Source organism: Prosopis cineraria, unplaced genomic scaffold, assembly GCF_029017545.1.
Source record: "Prosopis cineraria cultivar Desert tree isolate PC_DT_omini unplaced genomic scaffold, ASM2901754v1 PC3, whole genome shotgun sequence".
Taxonomy (NCBI): domain Eukaryota; kingdom Viridiplantae; phylum Streptophyta; class Magnoliopsida; order Fabales; family Fabaceae; genus Prosopis; species Prosopis cineraria.
The window spans coordinates 7,831,707-7,856,732 of NW_026555334.1; the positions used below are offsets into that span (position 1 = coordinate 7,831,707).

The 25,026-nt window shown below is 34.9% G+C and overlaps 1 non-coding gene across 1 annotated transcript; it reads right to left on the reverse strand.

The window, feature by feature from the left end:
• Positions 1–2,375: 2,375 nt before the first annotated feature.
• Positions 2,376–2,481, reverse strand: LOC129307562 (small nucleolar RNA R71). Its single transcript, XR_008592450.1, has one exon. It is a non-coding gene; the product is annotated as a small nucleolar RNA R71 (small nucleolar RNA).
• Between the last annotated feature and the right edge of the window lie 22,545 nt (positions 2,482–25,026).

Genomic DNA, 25,026 nt, shown 5'->3' on the forward strand with positions numbered 1-25,026 from the left:
TATGCATGCAACACAAAAATATCATGTTGTCTATGCTCATTTTAGGACTGAAATGACCAAGTAATGACTTTATTTTACCTAAGACCCTTAATTGAAGACTTGAACAAGTTATAGCAGGTATGTGTGGATGTGTTCGATGTGAATTGAAAGGAGGTATTCAAGCTGTGTACGATGATCTTTTGCACAAATGACTTCCCTGCATATGAAAACTTGTCTTGTGATAGTGTTAGGGGTTAAAACATGTTTGATTTATGAATCAGTCACATGTTATCACCAACTGCATGGAAAATTTGTTGAAAAGGGTCACCATTTTTGTAGAATGATGAAAACTTTCTATGGTGGCCAACTACATGGAATTGCCCTAAAGCCATTGACAGGGTAGTGTTAACTTCTAGAAGTTCATGTTATTTCATCACATTTTCCTTAGATTCTAATTCATTTTGGTTCAATTGTATATGTTTTTATTGCCCAAATTAGGAAAATGTGCATTTTGTTTTGGGCTTGTATTTTTAGCTTTAATTTGATATTTTTCGCCTAATTTCATGTTATTTTGATTAGAAGCATTTCTGGAGCTTTGTGGATGTTTTTGGAAGGCTTTTGGATGAAGAAATCAAGAGCAAAATGAATGATTTTTGTTAGCTGTAAAAACAGTGCAAAACGGCCAAAGTCGTCTCAAAGTCGTGACTTTCGTTCACGACTTTCGTCGCTGTCAGAAAAACGCTGCGTTTCATTTATCAGAAATTAGTTGGCTAGGACACATATAAGCTGAGAGCTCGACCCAGAACGCATTCTTCAGACTTTTTGACACTTTTGGAGCTTGGTTGTGCTAGGGTTTGGGCATTGAAGAGTTGGGATCAAGAGATTGAAGCTTTGAAGACATTTGAAGCTCATTTTCTTTGGTTTTTCTATTCCTCTTCCCTTTCCTCTCTTATAATCTGAAATGGGTCCACTTATTTTGTATATTTGTAGCTTGTGGATGATTATGAGTAGCTAAACTTTGTTCTAGGATTATTTGGAACCCTTGTATGGATTAACACTATATTTCTCCTCTCTTTTTGTGATTAATGATATATATGTGTTTATTTTACTCTTTCCTTAATGCTTCTACTTGATTGGCCACCATTTAGATGTTGGGTTCACTTAATTGATGCTTGAGAGGGCTAGGTTGAGTGTAGAACTTGGGTAAAATTGTGTAAGAACTTGATATTTGCATGTTGAATGGATGGTTTTGCTAGTAAGATAGAGATATACTTGCTAGCCTTGCATAGCCACATTAGGGTTGGTGTTTAAAATTGAGTTTTATTAATTGTAACAAGAGATTGGGCAATTAATTTAACTAAAACTTGTTCATGACTTGAGAGAGCTTGTCCAAGTATTTTTAGAACCCTAGGTTAGCACTTATTTTCATTAAAAGCATTTATGAGAGGAGGTAATTTTGGTGTTATGAAATGCAAGGGGGACAATTAATCCTAGGTCTTAAATTGTGTTGGAAGTTTGTGAATCACTCACTTTTCTTTATTTTCTAGTGTTAGTTTCATTTGAAAAACCATTTCACCTAACTTTGTGTAGCTCAACTTGATCAAATTTACTTAGTCTTTTGCTTGATCATTGTTTTTGAACAAATCCTCGAGGGAACGATACTTTACTTTCATTATATTACTTGCTACGACCCGTGCACTTGCGGTGAGCAATAAGTTTTTGGCGCCGTTGCCGGGGATTTGCTTTTGAAAATATTGTGGTCAACCTTAGACTAGTAATATTAGATTTCGCTTGAGCTTTGTAGATATTAGTTCTAGATTTTTATTTTGTCTTTGTTCAGTGCTTTTGTTTTAGTTTGATACTTCTTGGGTTGTTTCTTCTTCAGGTACCCATTTGGCATATGCAAGTCATAGGCCCAGAAGGATTGGAAGTGATACTTGAAGGATTGACAATCTTTGAAGAAACCGAGTCTCCTAATTCTGAAAGAACTCCTGAATCGGGAAACATGGCAGAAGACCAGTATGACACCGCCTCAGTCAATGACTTTGCTAACCGGAATCTGAGGGGTACTCAATCTTGTATTCGAATGCCAGAGTTTCAAGCACATACTTTTGAGATCAAGCCCGCCATGATCACAATGCTTCAAATGAATGGTGTGTTTCATGGTCTATTCAATGAAGATGCTAACAAGCACTTGATGTCTTTTGTGGAAGTATGTGATTCTTTCAGACAAAATGGGGTGCCTAAAGATGTCTTGCGCTTGCGGTTATTTCCAATTTCTCTACAAGACAAGGCTAAAGAATGGTTCAACAATCTTCCCGAAGGTTCTATTGGTTCATGGGAGGATCTTGAGAACAAGTTTAGAGCCCGATTCTTCTCTGATGATAAAACAGTGGAAGCAAGAGATGAGTTTCTTAGCTTTAAGCAATATCCAGAGGAACATCTCTATGCAGCTTGGGAGAGATACAAGATGTTGATGAAGAAATGCCCTAATCATGGAGTGGACAAATGGGTAGTGATTCAGATTTTCTGTAATCGTCTGAATCCATCTTCGAAGGCCATGGTTGATTCTATCACAAATGGGGGATATCAGAATGTGCCTGTCAATGAAGTTTTTCGCCTCTTAGACCAATTGTCTGCGAATAACACTCAAAACACGGATAGAAGGAATACATCAATGGTGACTAGTGCTAAAGATGATTCCTCTTCCCAGATTGTATCCATCTTGAATGCAATGAACAAGCGTTTTGATGTGTTGGAATCTCAAATGCAAAGGGGAAATTTCATAATGTGCATGCTGTCCAAGCCATTCCAATGTGTGCAATCAATGCAATGATATGCACATGCCCGATCAATGTCCTCTTTATATGACCACTGAGTCTGTCAACTATATGGGCAAGTTTCAAAACCCTCACAACAACCCTTACTCTCAAACATACAACTCAGGATGGAGGAATCATCCTAATTTTTCATGGAGTCAAGGGAATTCTTCAAATCAACCTTCATCCTCTAATGTCAAGCCACTTCACCCTCCGGGTTTTCAAGCTCCACCAAAGCCAATGCCGGTTAAAGAAGAGGAGTCTAGAATGGAAAAGATGCTAGCACAAATCTTGAGTAATCAAGAGTCTGCAAGAGTTGAAACTAAGGCAACTCTTACTCTTCATGATACCGCAATCAAGAACCTCGAAGTGCAAATGGGGCAATTAGCTTCACAAATGAATGCTATGTCAAGAAGTAATCTCCCTAGTGACACCATTCCAAATCCTAAAAGGGATGGTAAGGAGGAGTGTAAAGCCATCACTTTGAGAAGTGGGATGCAATTACCCGAAGTTCTTATGCCAAGTGCAAGTGGTGTGAGTAGTGGTGCTACTAAGGTGATTGTTGATAATGAAGTGATTAATGAAGAAATTGTGGTTGAAGAGTGTGATAACTCGAAGAATGACCAAGAAGAGAAAAAGATTGAAGATCAAGCCAAAAAGGTTGGTGATGAGAAAAAGCAACTAGAGGCCAAGCCAAAATATATGCCTCCACCACCTTTTCCTCAAAGGCTTAGGAAGCAACAAGAAGATGGCCAATTCAAAAAGTTTCTTGATATGTTCAAGCAATTGCATATCAACATTCCTTTTGTGGAAGCTTTGGAGCAAATGCCCAAATATGCTAAATTCATGAAAGATGTGCTCTCTAAAAAGAGAAGGTTCAATGAGTTTGAGACGGTTGCTCTAACAAGAGTTGTACGGATATCATTAAGCAACTACCTCAAAAGTTGAAGGATCCCGGTAGCTTCTCAATTCCGTGTCATATTGGGAATAAATTTTTGGGTAAGGCATTATGTGATCTTGGAGCTAGTATCAATCTTATGCCTCTCTCTATTTTTAATAAATTGGAGTTGGGTGAAGCTAGACCAACAACCGTGACTTTGCAATTAGCGGATAGAAGCTTGGCTTATCCACGTGGTGTTATTGAAGATGTTCTTGTAAAAGTGGATAAATTCATTTTTCCGGTTGATTTCATTGTCCTTGATTGTGAGGTGGATCGTGATATTCCTATTATCTTAGGAAGACCATTCTTGGCAACTGCTAGAACCTTGATTGATGTTGAAAAAGGTGAGCTTACTATGAGGGTGGATGATGAGCAAGTCACTTTTAACATGCACAAGTTGATGAAATCTCCCAAAGATCTTGAGCAATGCTTCTTTGTTGATATGCTTGATCAAGTTGCACAAGAAGAATTCAATAAGGCAATTCCTAATGATTTTTTAGAAGCCTTGTTACTAGGAGCTCAATTAAAGACTCAAGATGGAGAAGAGTGTATGGCTATCATGAATGCATCACCGGTTTATCCTAGAAACCGTGTCCAATTTGAATCTCTAGATTATCTTCTCTTGGTAGACCATCTTTGAAATCCTCTATTGAAGAGCCACCATATCTTGAGTTGAAGACATTACCTTCTCATCTTCGGTATGTCTATTTAGAAGCCAACAACACTTTGCCAGTGATTATTGCTGCGGACTTGAATGAACAACAAGAAGAGCAACTTGTGGAAGTCTTGAAAGCTCACAAGAGAGCTATTGGGTGGACTATTGCCGACATAAAGGGTATTAGCCCTTCAATTTGCATGCATAAGATTTTCCTTGAAGACAATCATAAAACTTCTGTGGAACATCAAAGAAGGTTGAATCCTATCATGAAGGAAGTTGTGAAAAAGGAGATCTTAAAATGGCTTGAGGCGGGCATTGTCTATCCTATTTCTGACAGCTCTTGGGTGAGCCCAGTTCAATGCGTTCCAAAAAAGGGAGGCATGACTGTAGTGGCTAACACCCACAATGAGCTAATTCCTACTCGCACTGTCACTGGGTGGAGAGTATGCATGGATTACCGGAAGCTAAATGCGGCCACTAGGAAAGATCACTTTCCTCTTCCCTTTATCGACCAAATGCTTGACAAATTAGCTGGAAGGGAATTCTTTTGCTTCCTTGATGGGTATTCAGGCTATAACCAAATTGCCATAGCTCCAGAGGATCAAGAAAAAACGACATTTACTTGTCCTTATGGAACTTTTGCTTTCAAGCGCATGCCTTTTGGGTTATGCAATGCACCGGCCACTTTTCAAAGGTGTATGATGGCAATTTTCTCTGATATGATTGAGCAAACTATGGAAGTCTTCATGGATGACTTCACGGTTTTTGGGGATTCATATGAGGAATGTTTGATCAACTTGGCCAATGTGTTGAAAAGATGTGAAGAGACCAACTTGGTCTTGAATTGGGAAAAATGCCACTTCATGGTTAAGGAGGGCATAGTTCTTGGCCATAGAGTCTCCAAAAATGGCTTGGAGGTAGATAGAGCTAAAATTTCAGTGATTGAGCAACTTCCTCCACCTACTAATGTTAAGGGTGTGAGGAGTTTTCTTGGTCATGCGGGATTTTATCGCCGCTTCATTAAAGACTTCTCCAAAATAGTCAAGCCTCTTTGCACTCTTCTTGAGAAAGATGCTGAATTTAAATTTGATGATTCATGCTTGAAAGCATTTGAAGAGTTGAAGAAAAGACTTGTGTCTGTGCCTATCATGATGGCTCCTGATTGGAGTTTGCCTTTCATTGTGATGTGTGATGCTAGTGACTTTGCTGTGGGTGCTATGCTTGGCCAAAAGAAAGAAAAAGTACTTCACCCAATTTACTATGCTAGCAGAACACTTGATGATGCTCAAGAAAACTACACCACAACTGAGAAAGAGCTTCTTGCAGTGGTGTTTGCTTTTACCAAGTTTAGATCGTATCTTGTGGGTACTAAGGTGACAGTTTACACTGACCATTCAGCTTTGAAGTACCTATTCAGCAAGAAGGAGTCTAAAGCAAGGTTAATTCGATGGGTACTACTTCTACAAGAATTTGACTTGGAGATTATTGATAGGAAGGTACTGAGAATCAAGTGGCGGACCATCTTTCTAGGTTGAGTACTGATGCTCAACTTAAATGTAATGTTGTTATTGATGAAGCTTTTCCTGATGAGCAACTCTTTAAGGTTGACAATATTCAAACACCGTGGTATGCGGACATTGTCAACTATCTTGTTTGTGGCATCTTGCCCTTTGATTTGAAGTTTCATCAAAAGAAGAAGTTTCTCCATGATGCTAAGTTGTATTTTTGGGAAGAACCCTATCTGTTTCGCCAATGTGCTGATCAAATGATCAGAAAGTGTGTTCCTGAGTGTGAGCAACAAGAAATTCTAAGATGTTGCCATTCTTCTGACTATGGAGGCCACTTCGGGGGTGACAAGACAGCATCTAAAATCTTGCAAAGTGGTTTCTATTAGCCCTCTTTATTCAAGGATGCATATGACTTTGTTTTAAAGTGTGATAGGTGCCAAAGGATGGGTAATATCTCTAGAAGGAATGAAATGCCACTCAACAACATGCTTGAAGTAGAACTGTTTGACGTGTGGGGCATAGACTTCATGGGACCATTTCCCATGTCTTTCAACAATCAATATATCCTTGTGGCTGTAGACTATGTCTCAAAATGGGTCGAAGCGGCGGCATTTCCCACTAATGATGCTAAAGTGGTGCTCAAGTTCTTGAAGAAGCATATTTTCACCCGTTTTGGAGCACCAAGAGCCATTGTGAGTGATGGTGGTACTCATTTTTGCAACAACCAATTTCAATCTCTCTTGAAGAAATATGGTGTCAAGCACAAGGTTGCACTTGCTTACCATCCTCAAACTAACGGGCAAGCTGAGATCTCTAATCGAGAAATCAAGAAGATACTTGAGAAGACGGTAGGAGTGGCAAGAAAAGATTGGTCCACCAAACTTGACGATGCATTGTGGGCTTATCGAACGGCTTACAAAACTCCTATCGGCATGTCTCCATACCGGTTAGTTTTTGGGAAAGCATGTCATCTACCCGTAGAGCTAGAACATGGTGCTTATTGGGCCGTCCAAAAGCTCAACTTTGATTTTAAAGCCGTGGGTGAAAAGAGACTTCTCCAACTAAATGAACTTGATGAATTTCGGTTAAATGCCTATGAGAATGCTAGGCAATACAAGGAGAAGACAAAGAGATGGCATGACAAGAGAATTTTATGCAAAGCATTTGAGCCAGGCCAAAAAGTACTCTTGTATAACTCTAGATTGAGATTATTTCCTGGCAAACTCAAATCTAGATGGTCGGGACCGTTCAATGTGGTCCAAGCATTCCCTCATGGTGCTATTGAGCTAGAGAGCAGTGAAGGAGAAAGATTTAAAGTCAATGGACAACGAGTGAAGAATTACTGGGGTGGTGAGGTAGACCGTGAAGCAATCACCTTGCCCTTATCTGATGCCTCTTGAAGAAGAGAAGAGTCAGGCTGAACGACTATAAAACAAGCGCTACTTGGGAGGCAACCCAAGCTCTAAACCTTATCTTTTGATTTTTCTTTTATAGTTTAGTTGTTTTGGTGAAGTTATACGTGATCTTGTCTCTTTTATAGGTTAACAAGAAGATATGAGGAAGTATAAGCCTTTGGAGAAGCAAGAAATGTGGCCAAAGAACAAAAGAGCACAAAAGGAAGGGAAAATTCAGGAAGTCAAGCTATTTAAGTTGTTTTTATGCTTATAAACTTGTCTTGGCAATTATTTTGAGCTTATTGAAGTAAATGCAATTTTTTGTTGTTTGATTCCCATAAAAAAATGGTTCTTTTCGGGGGTTGATTGCATTTAAATTGAAAAAAATTGTGTATGGTTGATGAATGATGGTTAGAGATTGATTTTGGAGTGAATTGAGTGCTTGGAAGAGGTTATAAGGGGTGAATAAATCAAATTTTTTGAAAACAGAGTGCTGCAGAATTTTGCTGTCAAGAAAGTTCTGACACAAGTCATGACTTTGAGCTCACGACTTTGAGATTCCAGAGAAGATGAAAGTCGCGACTTTGAATTTAAGCCTAATCTGAAAGTCATGACTTTGGAAAAAATTTCAAAAAAAGTTAAAAATTAAAAAAAAAGGGGAAAGAATTTTTTCCTCTTATTTTTTTTTCTCTTGCCCAAACTTTACCCTCAATGAATGCTAACCTCACTCAATCACTTCAATACAAACCTTTTCCCCCTAAATCTTTCAAGTTCTTTCCCTTGTCACTATCCATAATTCTAGCCACCTGAGCTTTGTCCACTTTCGTTCTTCTTTAGCATGAATCACATTTATCATTCATCCTCCTCTCTACCTCAAAGTTCCCAAGAGATCACATAGATTAGCTTGTCTTAATTCTAGTTCTATAGTTGTTTTGTTACCTGTGGATATTGTTGAAATACTCTTTTGTTACAGGTTGTGCTTTTTGTGTCTCTCATGCAACCTTTCTATTGTTGTTTGGTTGTATAATTGCATGAGAAAGGGCCCTTACTTTTCTCTTTTGACAGTGAGGACACTGTTCAATTTAAGTTTGGGGGTGAGGGTATTATTTTGGTTATTTGACATGAACTTCAATTTTGAAACTTAGCTATTTATTGTTCCTCTCTTTTAAAATTTGAGCTAGATTGAGAAATTATTTGTTGAATAGAATGTGTGATCCAATGATAGAATGTTGCTTAAACTGTATGTTTTATAGGAAGTTGTGATAAATATTTTGGCATGCTTGATTTGCAGGGTTAAGGCTTGCTTTCTAATAATTTTGTGAATTTTTCTTTTGCACTTTTGAACCAGACAATGATTTGAATGCCTCTATTAGGAAATTATGTGGCAAGTTTATGTGCATTTTCTCTCTCAATTGAGAAACTCTAGAACCTATCTTGGAATCTCTTGAGGCATTTTAATCACTTTGCATGATATTAAAATATGATTTGGGCATTCTTTCAATTGCGTTTGAGCCTTTCAAGCCCACCTATTGCATCATTTCCACTTGAACCCCTTTTGAGTCTGGAATTGAAAATCTTATGTATTTTCTTTTTGAAACCTTCATTAGACCCTAGCCTCTATAATTTGAAAAACCATGAACTACCTTACTCTTGAGATAAGTGATAAAAAAATTTTTGTGTGCTAGTAGAGAAGTTTGTTTTAGTTGTTCAAGGAGGTGTTGTTATTGTAAATTTGGGTGTGAGGAATGGAAATGAAGTTTGAAATTCTACTAATTGTGCTCCTTAAAAAAAAGAAAGAAAAAAATATATAGAAATATACATGAAAAAAAAATTGCAATGAAAAAAAAAGAGAGTTTCAATATCAATAAATTTGGAGTACAAGGAATGGTATTTGGGATAAGTTTGGGGGAAAGTATTTGGCTAGCAAGAATGGAATGGTTGGCTTCTCATTGTCATTTATCTCAAGTTCTTTGAATTCCATTTATCCTTTCATTTCAATAAGCCCAAAACCTTTGGCCACGCTACAAGCTTACAAAGTCCCATTGATTTTGAATTATGTGAAGTGATCTTTTAGTGGAGAGAGAAGAAGAGTTTAGGCATATGAAGTCTTGATATTGAGCTTGTTCTATGCATATTAAGTTGTTACATTTTGACTTGATATTTGCAGGAAAATCATTCTCTGGTCTCACACACACACATTTCTAAATTGTTGGAAAGCATGATCTTAATTTGTGAATTGGGCATTCCTTTATATTTCACTGCTATCCTCTTTAACATATATTTGGAGCAACTAGTGAGGATATTTTCATGCATGCTTTGTAGATGAATAATTAGTCAATCTAGTGTTTTATTACTTGTTTTACTCGAGGACGAGTAAAAATCTAAGTTTGGGGGTGTGTTAACTTCTAGAAGTTCATGTTATTTCATCACATTTTCCTTAGATTCTAATTCATTTTGGTTCAATTGTATATGTTTTTATTGCCCAAATTAGGGAAATGTGCATTTTGTTTTGGGCTTGTGTTTTTAGCTTTAATTTGATATTTTTCGCCTAATTTCATGTTATTTTGATTAGAAGCATTTCCGGAGCTTTGTGGATATTTTTGGAAGGCTTTTGGATGAAGAAATCAAGAGCAAAATGAATGATTTTTGTTAGCTGTAAAAACAGTGCAAAACGGCCAAAGTCGTCTCAAAGTCATGACTTTCATTCGCGACTTTCGTCGCTGTCAGAAAAACGCTGCGTTTCATTTATCAGAAATTAGTTGGCTAGGACACATATAAGCTGAGAGCTCGACCCAGAACGCATTCTTCAGACTTTTTGACACTTTTGGAGCTTGGTTGTGCTAGGGTTTGGGCATTAGAAGAGTTGGGATTAAGAGATTGAAGCTTTGAAGACATTTGGAGCTCATTTTCTTTAGTTTTTCTATTCCTCTTCCCTTTCCTCTCTTATAATCTGAAATGGGTCCACTTATTTTGTATATTTGTAGCTTATGGATGATTATGAGTAGCTAAATCTTTTGTTCTAGGATTATTTGGAACCCTTGTATGGATTAACACTATATTTCTCCTCTCTTTTTGTGATTAATGATATATATGTGTTTATTTTACTCTTTCCTTAATGCTTCTACTTGATTGGCCACCATTTAGATGTTGGGTTCACTTAATTGATGCTTGAGAGGGCTAGGTTGAGTGTAGAACTTGGGTAAAATTGTGTAAGAACTTGATATTTGCATGTTGAATGGATGGTTTTGCTAGTAAGATAGAGATATACTTGCTAGCCTTGCATAGCCACATTAGGGTTGGTGTTTAAAATTGAGTTTTATTAATTGTAACAAGAGATTGGGCAATTAATTTAACTAAAACTTGTTCATGACTTGAGAGAGCTTGTCCAAGTATTTTTAGAACCCTAGGTTAGCACTTATTTTCATTAAAAGCATTTATGAGAGGAGGTAATTTTGGTGTTATGAAATGCAAGGGGGACAATTAATCCTAGGTCCTAAATTGTGTTAGAAGTTTGTGAATCACTCACTTTTCTTTATTTTCTAGTGTTAGTTTCATTTGAAAAACCATTTCACCTAACTTTGTGTAGCTCAACTTGATCAAATTTACTTATTCTTTTGCTTGATCATTGTTTTTGAACAAATCCTCGAGGGAATGATACTTTACTTTCATTATATTATTTGCTACGACCCGTGCACTTGCGGTGAGCAACAGGTAGCATGTTTATGAATTGGTGAAGGACATTAATGTTACCTTCGATAAGACTATAAATAATAGTGAAAAAATATATGAAAAAAGAGGTATATCTTCTTTGACTTTCCATATTAGCGCCATCTTGATGTAAGACATTGTATTGATGTCATGCATGTAGAGAAGAACATATGTGATAGTATTGTTAGAATACTTTTTGATATATCGGGCAAGTCTAAGGATAGTGTGAAGGCAAGATTGGATTGGTAGACATCTAAATTAAAGAATACTTAAATCTAAGGCTAGATGGTAAGAGGACCTGTTGTCCTCTAGCTAAACAAGCTTTTCTTTATGTAAGGATGAGAAAAAAAGTTGTGAGTGCTTACATGGCCTGAAAGTTCCCTTGGAGTATTCTTTACATTTTAAGAAGCTTGTGTCAATTAAGGATTTGAAATTAGTATGCCTCAAGTCTAATGATTGTCTTGTTTTAATGCAACAAATACTACTGGTGGCTATTTAAGGCTTCTAAAAAGATGAATTGAGAGACATCATAACCAAGATTTTCTTTTTCTTCAATGCTATGTGTCATAAAGTCTATGAGCCTAAAGGATTGGATGAACTAAAAAATAAAGCATATCTTATTTTGTGTCAACTTGAAAAGCTCTTTACTTAATCATTTTTGGATATTATGATACATCTAATTGTTCATCTAACGAGGGAGATAAAGTTGTGTGGCTTTGTTTATTTACAATGGATGTACCCAATTGAAGAAACAATGGAAGTTCTAAAAGGATATGTAAGTAGTCCACACTGTCCTAAAGCATCTATTGTTTAAAAATATATCTACAAAAAAGTGATAGAATTTGCCAAGATTACTTGAATAATGGTTGACCCATTGGGTTGAGACTACATGATGTAAAAGATCATTGACGTGGCATTTCTATGAAGATCACAGATCTTCATGAATTGCAACAAGCACACTTAAACATCTTTTGTAAAGTATGCTTGCAAGGAAGTAAAATAGTTGAATTAAGATAACTGAGAAAAGATTAATTAGGAAGCATAACAATATTTTTGCAAAGTGGTTTAAATAGAAGGTTAAGAATGAAGATTGTGTTTTTAATATTGTTAAAGGGTACAAGGTCCTAAATGTGATGTTATATGTTGGACTATATTTGATATTAATGGGTATTTGTTCTACACAAAGTCTATAGATAATAGGAGTAAGGTGCAGAACAGTGGTGTTATGCTAGTGGCCTCAGGCATATTCTTCTCCAGCTTGAAAGACCCAAATCCTCTGTTTGCATTATGCATTATTACGGGATTATTGAAAAGATTTGAGAGGATGATTATATTAAATTTAAAACCCCTATTTTCAATGCAAGTGGGTTGGTGTTGAAAATAATTTTCATTAGGATAAGTTGGAATTTACATTGGTCAATTTGAATACTTTAAGTTTTGAAGATGAACATTTTATTATGGAAGACCAAGTGAGATAGGTGCTTTATATCACAGATATGAGAAATGAAACATGGTCAGTGGTTCTTGGAGGAAAAAAAGGAGATTAATATTGATGAGAAGGATTGTTCAAATTTTAATATTTTCAAGACTCTTTCTTTCTTAATAGGCCTGCCTATATTAAACATAGAAAATGAAATGGATGATGAACATGGAATAAGAGATGATCACCATGAATGAATATGGGAGAATATTACTATTTAAAAATATGTTAAAAGTTAGTTTTTTATTTATCATTGTGTTTGATTTATTTAATTAGTAACTTCTTGTATCATTCATTTTAAAACATGTATGATTTATTGAATTAGTTATTTCTTGTGTTTGATTTGTATTAGTTCTCGTGTTTTATTCATATTATAACATGTTTTATTTATTAGTAATATCACCAATGAATTTTATTTATTGTTTAAACAAGAAAACATAAAGGATTAGTGCATTAATCAGGACCAACTTGACCCTTTTACTTTGATCGTGTCTACTACTGGTGATGAGGGTGTGCCATAAAGCATCCCTGTAATGGAAGACTGAAACATGCCTATTAAGAGAGTTGGCTCTAAATTGGAGTAGAGGTAAAAATTTTGATCCAGTTTGATGACAATTGGAAGCCAATTGGGCCTAATACAGTGAAGTATATCAGTTTTATAGGCCTTCAAGCTTGCAGCAAGCCGAGTATATTGTCACCCACGTGGGCTGATGTCTTAGAATGACTAAAGGAACATATCTGGGAAGCCATTAATGTATGAAAAACATGTCACTAGTTATTATCATTATGTCACTAACTTTAAGCATAAGTTGATGACTTTGGCCTATGAACGTCGAAGGGGTTTCAAGACATAACTAGCTAAAAGATTTGTGCACATTAAGGTGCCAGAAGGACAGCCTTAGCCTAATCCTTGCACCTAATATATTGTTGCTAGATATGGCTACTTTTGAAGAACTCTTTAGGTTTTGGATGACATTAGATGCTATAGTGACAAGGTTTATTTTAATTTATTATTTTCTAGTTTATTTTACTTATATATCCTTCTCTTTATTAGATTATGAATATTTTGGTAATTCTAATTCACAGGAAAGGAGGAGAAAGGCATAAGAAGTTGGAAGGAAGAATAATTGCCCCCAAACAAAGTTTAGTAAGGGCTATGTGTAGGCCAATAAAGAATTGATAGAAGCCAAGAGAAGGAAGAGAGAAGAACAAGCTTAATTTGATCCTTCTATTCTACTATCTCCAAAATCTTCAATATGTCATGATGAGAGATAGATTTATGATCATTAAAAGAAGGACGGGTCCTTTTCAAGGAGTATACTAGTGAGGTTACTCAAAAAATTGTAATTTTAATTGTCATTTGTATGTTAATTTTAAATATGAAATATTACTAATTGTTTGTTATTTGTATGTTAAATGATAAGTTTAAACAAAAGTAATCTGATGGATTATTTATCCCAGAGGGAAGGAATGACATCTTGACCATTACTATGAGGAATGGAGAGCATCCTAGACGTATTGGGGGATTCGGGTTAAGGGTGAGCATAAGTTATGTATTTGGACTACCTTGTCAATGCTATTCTTTAGGACTCATAACTAGGGAGGAGTTGAATGCCATGTTAGCTTAATGAAGGGCTGAGGCAAGGGTAGAAGCAAAGGCTACTCTTGAAGCTAAGCTATAAAAGAAGAAGGAAGAAATGATGATGGTGATGAGTTCAATCAAGGAGCCAAGTAGCCTACAGATCTACTCCCTTTCTTGTCATCTAAGCATTAAAGGAAGCAACATCGTTCCACTTCCTTCAAAGGATGACCCTTCTTCGGAGCACGAACTATGTTGTTTATATGTGGAGGATTTAGATAAATGCTTAGTAGTACAGGGTCACATCCATAAGGGATTGCATCCACGAGGTTTCATCGAACTTCTCATACAATAACAGTTTTTACGTAAGCATTCAAATGGCTCCATATGAGGCTTTATATAGTAGAAAGTATAGATTACCTCTCTGTTAGACCAAGTTGAGTGAGAGAAGTATTATGGGTCCGGATTTAGTGGATCATGCCATCAAGAAGACTCAGGCAATCTGATAGAAACTATTGATTGCTTAGAGTAGGCAGAAAAGTTATGCAGATAAAAGGAGGAGACCATTGGAATTTATATTGGGTGACCATGTGTTTCTAAAGGTCACACCCATGACTGGAATTGGGAGGTCTATTTGTGTGAAGAAATTGACTTCTCGGTATATTGGGCCATTTGAGATTCTTGAGAAAATTAGGCCTTTAGTATACCGAATTGCCCTACCTCCTCAATTATTAGGTGTACATGGTGTGTTTCATGTTTCATAATTGAAGAAATACTAAGCCAACCCATCAAATGTAATTGAGCCTAAAAATGTGGAATTATGAGAAAATTTGACATATCGAGCTGAATCAAAGAGAATTGTCGATATCAAAGAGAAACAACTAAGAACCAAGATAATTCAGCTTGTGAAGGTCATATAGAAAGGTATGACTCCCGATAATGCTGTATGGGAAATTGAAGAGAAGATGAAGTAATAGTACCTTCACTTGTTTCAATAAGATATGGCTTTATTAGTTTTGCTAGAACAATCAAATTTTAGAGACAAAATTCTTAAAAGGAGGGGAGAGTTGTAACATCTTAAATTTTAATCATTACGTTATTAATGACTTAATCAAGCTTAATTAAGTAAAATTGATATAGAGAATGGTTAAAGATTAAGGGACCTTTTGGGCTTGAAATGACCTTAAAATATGGGTTCGAGACCTAGTATAGGTTAAGTAAGCCTAAAAGAAAGAGAAAATAGAGGTGTGTGGCTTTGTACCATATGTCACAGCATATACATGGTCCACTGTGGCGCAATGGATTGAAAAAGAAAGGAAGAACCTCTTTGTGCCATTTACCACAGTGCAGGAAGCATCCACCATGATGCATGGTCATAGAAAAAGGTAGGTGAGGCCCTCTTTGCCACACACTGCAGCTTAGCAATCGTGTGCCATAGAGCATGGCTCATTTTCTATAGAGTTCAGTCATGATCTAACTTGAAAAAATAGAGGAGAGATTATAAGAGTGAGAGGAGAGAACGAATAGGACCAAGAAAACTCTTCTAGGGTTTAGTTTTAAAGGGAGATTTGAGCATTTTAAAGCTATTAAACCATAAGGGTAAGTCTCTTAGCTTGTTCTTCCTCCTTCCCAACCCATTTTCTTAAGCTTTTATTTAGGGTTTGATAATGGGGGATGCCATTTTCAATCCATATAGTTTGGGTCCTAACCCATTGACTTAAATAAAGTTAATGAGAGTGGTTTGAGGCATTTAGACTAATGATTAGGAGTTTTGCATGCTTTTGGTTAGTAAGGCACATTAATATATGAAAATAGGCATTAAATTTGAATCCATGAGGGTTGTTGAGACATTAATGACCCTAGAAACATTTAATGATGATAATGGGAGCTAAAGAGAGTTAAAAGCCCAATGGGTAAGCCTAAATGTAAGAAATAGGGGCTTTGGGTGTTTCAAAAATGAAAAATAAGAGTTAGAAGTGTATATTTGGTGATATTGAATAATTAATTATAGATTAATCACTTGGACACCATTTTTAGTTTGAAAAGCAAACTTATAAGCATATATTAAGGGGTAAACCTTTAATCTCTCAAAGGTTTGAGGTGATTAGTGAAAATCTATCTTAGATAGTTGTTTATTAATTACGTTATAATGTACAAATAAGTTTATTTGCATGTATAATTGTAATTGTGAATGTGAAAATATGCTATAAATCATATGATAGTGTATTAACTTCAATTTAACATTAAATGTGGAGTTGAATCAATATGATTTCTAAATTATGAATATGTATTAAAATGAAAAAGGCATGATATGTGATGTAATGATTGTTTATTAGCAAGGAATTAGTGATTGAGTAAATTGGAGATTGTGTATGTTAAGTTAGTATTGCTTATTGTCACGGATGATATTTCCGTGACCGTGTAAAGACCAAGATAATGATCGGTCCGCTGGTTAGCCTCGCACAATATGGGTAAAGGGGGCGACATTAGCATTGGGGGTGTTCTGCCTCAGTCTTCGGACTGTGTGCACAACTGGTCGGGGGCTAGTGCCGCCTCCCTGATGAGCCCATGGCAGGGCGAAACCAGTGTGATCCGTACGTGGTAAGGCTTGTCCTGAGGATTATGGGGTCCTCCAGGACGCCGCACGGGTGCCGTGTGCTGCGCCAGACTCTCAGCCCGTGACAGAGTGGTATCAGAGCAGGACGTACTTTACTGCCGTGTGCGCGTGGGGTCCCACGTTGGGATTGGTCGGCCTCAGCACCGCTCCAGAAAGGCCTCCGAGCAGGTGGGTCCAAAAGTGGGGACTCGGGCGGGAAGGTTGGCCGTTGTCGACTCCACTCCTGTTGGCTCGCGGGTGCGAGTGGGTCTGAAGAGTGCAGGACTCGGGTGGCCACTCAGCAAGTAAGCTGGTGTGTTTGTGGCAGTACTGTACGTACGATCCTTGGGCGGAGTCGTTCTCCCCTAGCACGAGGGCGTGCTAGATTGGGTGTGGGAGAATGTCACGGATGATATTTCCGTGACCGTGTAAAGACCAAGATAATGATCGGTTCGCTGGTTAGCCTCGCACAATATGGGTAAAGGGGGCGACATTAGCATTGGGGGTGTTCTGCCTCAGTCTTCGGACTGTGTGCACAACTGGTCGGGGGCTAGTGCCGCCTCCCTGATGAGCCCATGGCAGGGCGAAACCAGTGTGATCCGTACGTGGTAAGGCTTGTCCTGAGGATTATGGGGTCCTCCAGGACGCCGCACGGGCGCCGTGTGCTGCGCCAGACTCTCAGCCCGTGACATTATGCTCACATATGATAATTGATTAAGTGATTTGAAAACAATAAGTTTGATATTATGAATCATGAACATGTGAAAATATATATGCGAGCATGAGACATTACATGAGCATTTGGTAGAAGTTCTCCTATGGAGAGGAGTAGAAAATCCATATAGTATATATAACTATCTTTTAGTGCATGAAGGTTAAGCTTATCCTATTGTTTATTAAGGATTGTCCCATAATTTATTGAGGGACTAAAACCTAACTATCTCTACCTATTTGTCAAGGAGATTAGTTTAGGGTATACAACATATCAGAGATTTAAGAGTAGGAGAACCTGTGGTTTGAGAGTGAATGCTGTGATCTTTCACTACTACAAAATTATTAATATAGGAAACCATTAAAAATGACAATTTTTAAAAAAATCCATCATTTAAAAGAGAGGTGGGTGATGGTTGCATAATAAAATGATAGGTATTTTAAACACCTGTCATTTATTTCATTAACAAATATGATTGGTGTTTAAACACCCATCATATAATATTTCAAATTTTGCCTCTAAAAAAATTAAAAATTAATATCAGCATAAATGGCGAGTGTCTTAAATACCCATAATTTATATTGATGACATTATATGATGATTGTTCAACAATAGTCATATAATGTTTAAGTTTCTAAAATTTAAAAAAAATAAAAAAAATGTGACTTTATATGATGGTGTTTCAAACACCCATCATATAAAGTGATCATAATGTATGACAAGCTTTTGGAATGCTCGTCATATAAAGTGGAATATATGACAGGCATTTAAAAGCCCTTCATTTATTTTTATTTAAAGTCTATTCAATTCCTTTTATTTTATATTCTCTCTTGCGTGCTTGATGAACTCTCATTTTCTCTTCTCCACTTTCACACAAAATTACAAGTAAACCCACAAAGTGGTTTCATTTCCATAGTTGACCATCATCCCTTATCTCCGTCGTGTTTTCACCATCGTCCTCACTGTCGTTCATTTTGCCCTGAGTTTGCCATTGCGTTTCGATCCATTTTCTTCCAAGGTGTATTTTTTCATGTTTTCTACCATTTCTTTCAATGTCCTTTGGCTTTTATGTTGTGGGAATGATTTATTCATTGTTTTATAAAGTTTTATTGATTGAATTTACATAGTTAACTTTTTATGCATGTTGTTGCTTAATTTTGGTAATGTGGGTTGTCGAAAATTGATAATAGATGATGTGTTCTTAGCTTGAGGATGCTAATGAAGGTTATGGGTATCCTCAGAATAATTATGAGGATGAAAATGAGTGATTGAAATGTATAATCATAATGATTGTATTTTTTTATTATTTTTAATGAAGTTTTTGAATAATTTTTTTTAAATTATATGCCCTATTTGATTTGGATAGTTTTATTATTAGAAACTACATATTGAAGTGTATTAGTGTGCCTAATTTCATTGCAACTGGAGTTAATTTGAGTGATCAAAATTGACACATTGTTCCTCTAAAAATTATAACTATTTTGTTAAGATTTTAACAATTTCTATAATAAATGATATTATCTTAGCATGAGATTACTGCTACAAGGTATGAGTAACATTAGAATGACAAAACGAGACAAAAAACAATGATTGAAATTGATGTTTATGATAATTTTCTTTTCTTTTTTTATTTTTGAATGAATTTTTTCTGGAATTGTGTATGGTTGAAAATATCATTTTGTTGGATTTTGTTGCTGTTGAGATTGTTTATGATTGAATTTGGCTAATTGACATAAGATGTTAGGTTTAAAAAGTGGGTTTGAGCTCAAAAAATATTTGTTTTTACGATATTATGCTACTAATTTTTTTTACATGTAGAGTAGTCAATTACTTTTTTAATCAATTTATCATTCATTTCTTCTCCATATTTGTTTTTTCTATTTTTGTAGGTAAATTGCTTCTCAAAAAAGTATTGATCCTAGTGGACTTAGCAATATTGATCCTAACATTGACATGAATGGCCAACAAATTCAGCAAGAAGCAAATCAAATAACGAGAGGATTGACATTGATGAGCAAGGTGAATAAGAGAAGGGCTACTGGATAAAAATATGAGCTTGAATGGAATTACAAAGACCAACCTATCAAGACTAACAGAAATAAATTTATTAGCTACATAGAGGTTGTGACAAAGGCAAATGTACCCATTACAATTAGGAGTTAGAACGATGTTAGTTTGGTAACAAAGAATTATATTTGGGAGCAAGTAGAGTTGAAATACTATATTCATAGTGATTATAATTAATTATAATTACTTGACCACAAATCTAATTAATTTCCTTGTTCTACAGTTAGCATTCATAATTGATGCTAATCGGATGAAATTTGTCATTCAACAAGTTGGAAAGGCAATGTGGACATTTCGATATTTCATTGGAATGAAATACATTAAAAAAATCAGTCGGAAACATTTCTACTGAAGTTCTCGAATTAATAAAGCTATTAGTCTCACAAGAATAATGGGATGAATTTATTGCCCAACATTTCGAGAGGCAATTCCAAGTAAGAGGTATAATTTTTTATTATCAATATATATATTTTTGATATGATTTTATGTGTTTTGCATAGGAATTGAGCAATAACAAAAAAAAAAAGAGTTGCATGAGAAAGATATATACCCTTACAAGAAAGGGCGCATAAGATATGCAGGAATTGAGCAATAAATGGTATGTTAATATTTAGGCCATATAATTTTAGTTTATTTTATTGATATGTGCATTATTAATGTTCAACTTTATTTAAATGCTTAGATCGAGCGAGAGAGTTCAGGAGCAAGTTTTGTTTCATGTCATCAACTCTTCATAGAAGCCCAGATCAATAAAGAAGGAAATATTATTGATGAATGTGTTTAGGAACTTGCTAACAAATGTGTAAGTACATTATTTTAATATTATCCTTTTTTCTTATAATCAATTAATAAACTTAACTTTCTCACTGTATATTGCATAGGTTGAGATAGAGAAAAGTGGCCCACCTAATGATGGAGATGTCTTGGGCAGGGCACTAAGTAATCCTGAACATTCTGATTAGGTTAGGGGTTATGGCTTCGGTGTCACAAAAAAATAAATATTTGGGACACAGAAGAAGGCAAAGTCAATAGAGGACATGGGCATAAGGGCTAAGATTGCTACACTGAAAGAGGAGCTATCTAGGCAATAGGACTTGATTGATACCTTGCTTAAGGACAAGGAAAGGCGGGAGAGGGAGTTTCATATTAGTCTTGGCGGGAAAGGTAGTTTTAGTTTAACATAACTCATTAAAAATCTCTCTAAGGTAAAATATTACTTATTTATTTCACTAATGTTTTACTATTTTTATTTTTCATAGCATTAATATAGTATATTACTCATTAATAAAGGGAAATAATATAGGTGAGTTGTTAGAAAATAGCTCGAATCGTCATGTAGTTGCTATCGGTCGAGTGTTCAATATGCCTGGAGACACATTACATAATATATCGCTCCTTGCATCCTATGTACAAGTTGCTATTGATATGCCTAAAGATCTGAATTATCCATTACCTATTACCCATCGAGGATACAGGGATTATAGGAGAGGCCATGTGTAGCTTTGTTGGATGGCAAGCGACTGATGTTAATATGCCAAATCCAAAAAAATCTAACAAAGATACATAATCCAAGAAAAAGACTGTGCCCCAATCTAGGCTTTCCTCAAAAATTGTCTTGCATGTAGCTATACCTGAACAAGAGCTTCAATTGTCAAGCCAGCATCGAAATTTACTTCAAGCGTATGTAATAATTCATAGGTCTAATCCTCCAATCTTGCAAATCTCATTCTATATTGACATATTTTTTTTCTTTTTTTTAGTAGGGCAATTGTGTTGTACCACATAAACACAAAACAAATAATTCTAAGGTCATTTATAAATTTCAACACAGCCTACACTTGGAATATAATAAAGGTAATTAATATTATTTTTAATTTAAATATTCATAATTTTTCAATGTATTAATATGTACTCATTGGTTCTTTAATTTATAGCGCCCAAGACAAATGAAAAATAGCTTGGATTGTGGCTTCTGCATTATGAGATTCATGAAAGACATCATCATGCATAATGAGAGCACAATTCCTACTTTGGTATGCCAACAATTAATTTTCACTTTATAATTGCTAACGAATTTAATTTATTAAAATATATTTATGGTGAATAATTTATGTATTTTAATACTATAAAGATTCCAACATTGAAGAATTTAGGCATGCATAAATAAATGAGGTAATTGAAAAGTGGTGCTAGTACATATTCTAAGTGTAGTCATTGCACAAAGATGAAAATCACTAGAGTTAGCGAAAGCAGGATTAGTGTTTATAGTTTTACTAGTTTTCATTCATTACTTGATATTAGTTGGTAAATTACATTCCTTAAAAAAATTCTATACATTGATTACTTGATAGATTAGAGTATATAAGAGATTAGTTTTTGTTTCATTTTGTATTGATTATAATTTAATTTTAATTGATATTTATGTATGAAAATGTTGAAATTACTGTCTGGTTATTATTTGTATTATTGTTACAGGAAGGTTGCTATAAATAGCATTACCTCTATTTTTAAAAAAATACCATAATAGAATATATGATGAGTAAATATTTACTCGTCATTTATTCTTATCATAAATGACGGGTAACTATTTGGCCGTCATTTATTGTAACCAAAAAATAAATAATAGGTAAATATTTACCCATCATTCATAGCCACTATAAATGACGGGTAAATATTTACCCATCATTAATAAGAACAAATGATAGGTATTTTCAATACTTGTCATTTATTCTAACAAAAGCCATAAAAATATATATTTTAAATGACAGCTTATTTAACCATCATTTATATAAAAGAATAAATGACAAGTAAATAACATTCATTTATTTGGGAAGACTTTAAATGATAGGGTCATAAATGACAGTTAATAATCATCATTTATAAGTAAAAATAATCATCATTTATATTGTTTTTTATAATAGTGTTTAATCGGGTTACACCTCACAATTAGTGAGCTTGGGTAGTCCAGTCACATGGACAGTGCCCTGATTGATATTATAGCCCACATTTCAGTCGAAGGAAGTAAGGAGAGCATAAGGAGGAATCGATCATTAATCTGTGTATATCCAACGTGTCACATGGTTGATAAGTTTATGGCAAGTCATAATAGTAAATAAGTCATTGTCAAATGGTTATCTGTCAATAGCGAAGCCACGTATACTTGAGGGGGGCATATGCACCCCCTCCATTTGGAAGAAATTACAAATAAGTAGTATGAAATTTGTTATTTTATCATCTCTAGCCCCAGAATTTTGCACCCCTTAAAATCTAGACACTTTTTTGTGAATATTTTAACTTAAGCCTAATTTTAAATCCACTAAATTCGAAACTCTAATATGATTTTTAGAAAAGAATATACTCATTTATTTTTTTTAAGTTTCTTCTTAATGATTATAAATTTATAGATTTTTTTATATATAAATAATATAAAACATTAGTGACTTATATGGAAGGAAATATTTTTAATAGCATTTGAAAATAAGTAGGGGATAGTTAAATATATGATTATTATTAAAAAATAAATAATTATTTTTAAAATTAATCTGCACCCTTGAAATAGGGTCCTGGCTCTACCACTATTGTTTGTATTATGGCAATGTACCTCGAGGTTGTGGATTGGGTCATTGTCACTTAGTTGTCTATATTGTGACAATGTACTCTACGATTTGAAATGTGAAATATGAAAATGAGTAATTGTAAAATTACAACTTATGTCATATGAAATTTTATAGTTGAGTATTCAATTCCCTTTTGTGTGCTTAATTTAATTGATATGAAACTATATAGGATAGGCATACTTTGATTATTGAGTAATTGTACTCACCCTTCTCTTTTAACATTTTACAATCTCTAGCTTCTATGTGGAAAGGGAAAAGACTCTTTTAACATAACTGTGTCCCCTAAGATGAGGGCATTCGAATCTTCAAAGAAATGGGTCACTGTTAAGGTATTCATTTAATTGGTCAAGTTTTTAATCAAGAAATTGTCTCATTATATTTGGCAATTTCGTTGATATGTGTTTTTTTATAGTGTCCATTCCAGCCAGATCAGAGCAATGACTGTGGTTATTGTTTGATGAAGTTCATGAAGGACATTATCACTCATGCCCCTACCACATTATCTAACAAGGTATATATATAAAATTTAATTACACTTCAATTATAAATTTTAAACAATTTTAATTAGCTACCTATTAACTTGAAATTGTTGTAACTATTTGCTTACAGTACTTCGAGGACGTCTATTGCGTTCGTTATACGACTGCACATGTAGAAGAGGTCCTTGAAGAGGTGGCCCAATGTGTTTTCAATATGTGGGTAGCAACAGTAGTTAGGCCGGTACAATAGTTATATACACATTTTTGGGCCAATTTTTATGGGATAGATCACTTAATTTTGAAACATTAGTTTGCAAATAAGTTTAGATTTTAAGGTTAAATGTATAGGAATTTTTATGTTAATTAGATAGGAGATACTATTACAAACATTCATTATATTGCATTATTTTCGTTGCTGGCTGGCTATTTTTTATCTTTATCTATATCTTTATGCAGGGGGCTGCTTTAAAAGCAGCTACCATATAAAAAAAAATTATGTCATTAATACTTGACGGTTATAAGGAAACAAGCGTCAAGTATTTATGCTGGGAAGTGCATATTTACTTCATATACTTGACGGTTGTTTTCAAATAACCGTCAAGTATAAGATTAATACTTGACGGTTTTTAATCATCAAGTATTATTTCTTTAATATATGTTGCACCCTTACTTGACGGTTAAAAACCGTCAAGTATTGAGAAAAATAAGCATCAAGTATGGATATTTTCTGTAGTAGTGTTTGTTTCCCCCGTCTCAGTCTTGGTTTTCCCATTCTTTTTTAATGATACAATCAAGACGAAACCCATAACTGATATGATGGCAATAAATATTGTCAAAGGAATAATGATCTTTAGGATTAATGATTTGGGACCTTTCGAAGAATCATGGATCATTTCTAAACCAAGTAATTCTTTATTGCCAATTAAAATGTCTGGAGGAAAAGAGATATAAACTTCTTTGGGAACGTAGCCACTCAGAATATTGTATGATAAGTTGGTGTAACTCAAATTACCAAGTTCTCTTGGTATAATAGCAGAGATATTATTGTAGCTCAAATCAATGCTACATTTTGATGGGAGACTGCATATGTTGGATGGTAATTTTCCATTGATTTTATTGTGACTAAAATCACCTTGAAATTGGAGACGGTTATTAAGGTAAGGCACGTTTCCACTTATTTTGTTGTGGAAGATATTTAGACGAGAAAGAGAATTTAATCCTAGCTCTTTTGGTATGCCACTAGTTATTTGATTTTGAGAAACGTGAAACTCTTGTAAATTTGTCAAATTAAAAATTGAAAAAGGGATATAACCTGCAAAGAATATATTTGTGCACAGATATAAGATTTTGAGAACTACTGTCGTCAATCCAAAGCTAAATGAGTAGTTTCAACTAGCTAGATTGTTTCCATTCAAATTGAGCAATTCTAAGTAAGGTTGGAAGGGGGGATGGAAAGTGCAAATGACTATTAATTCAAAAACCAAAAGCAT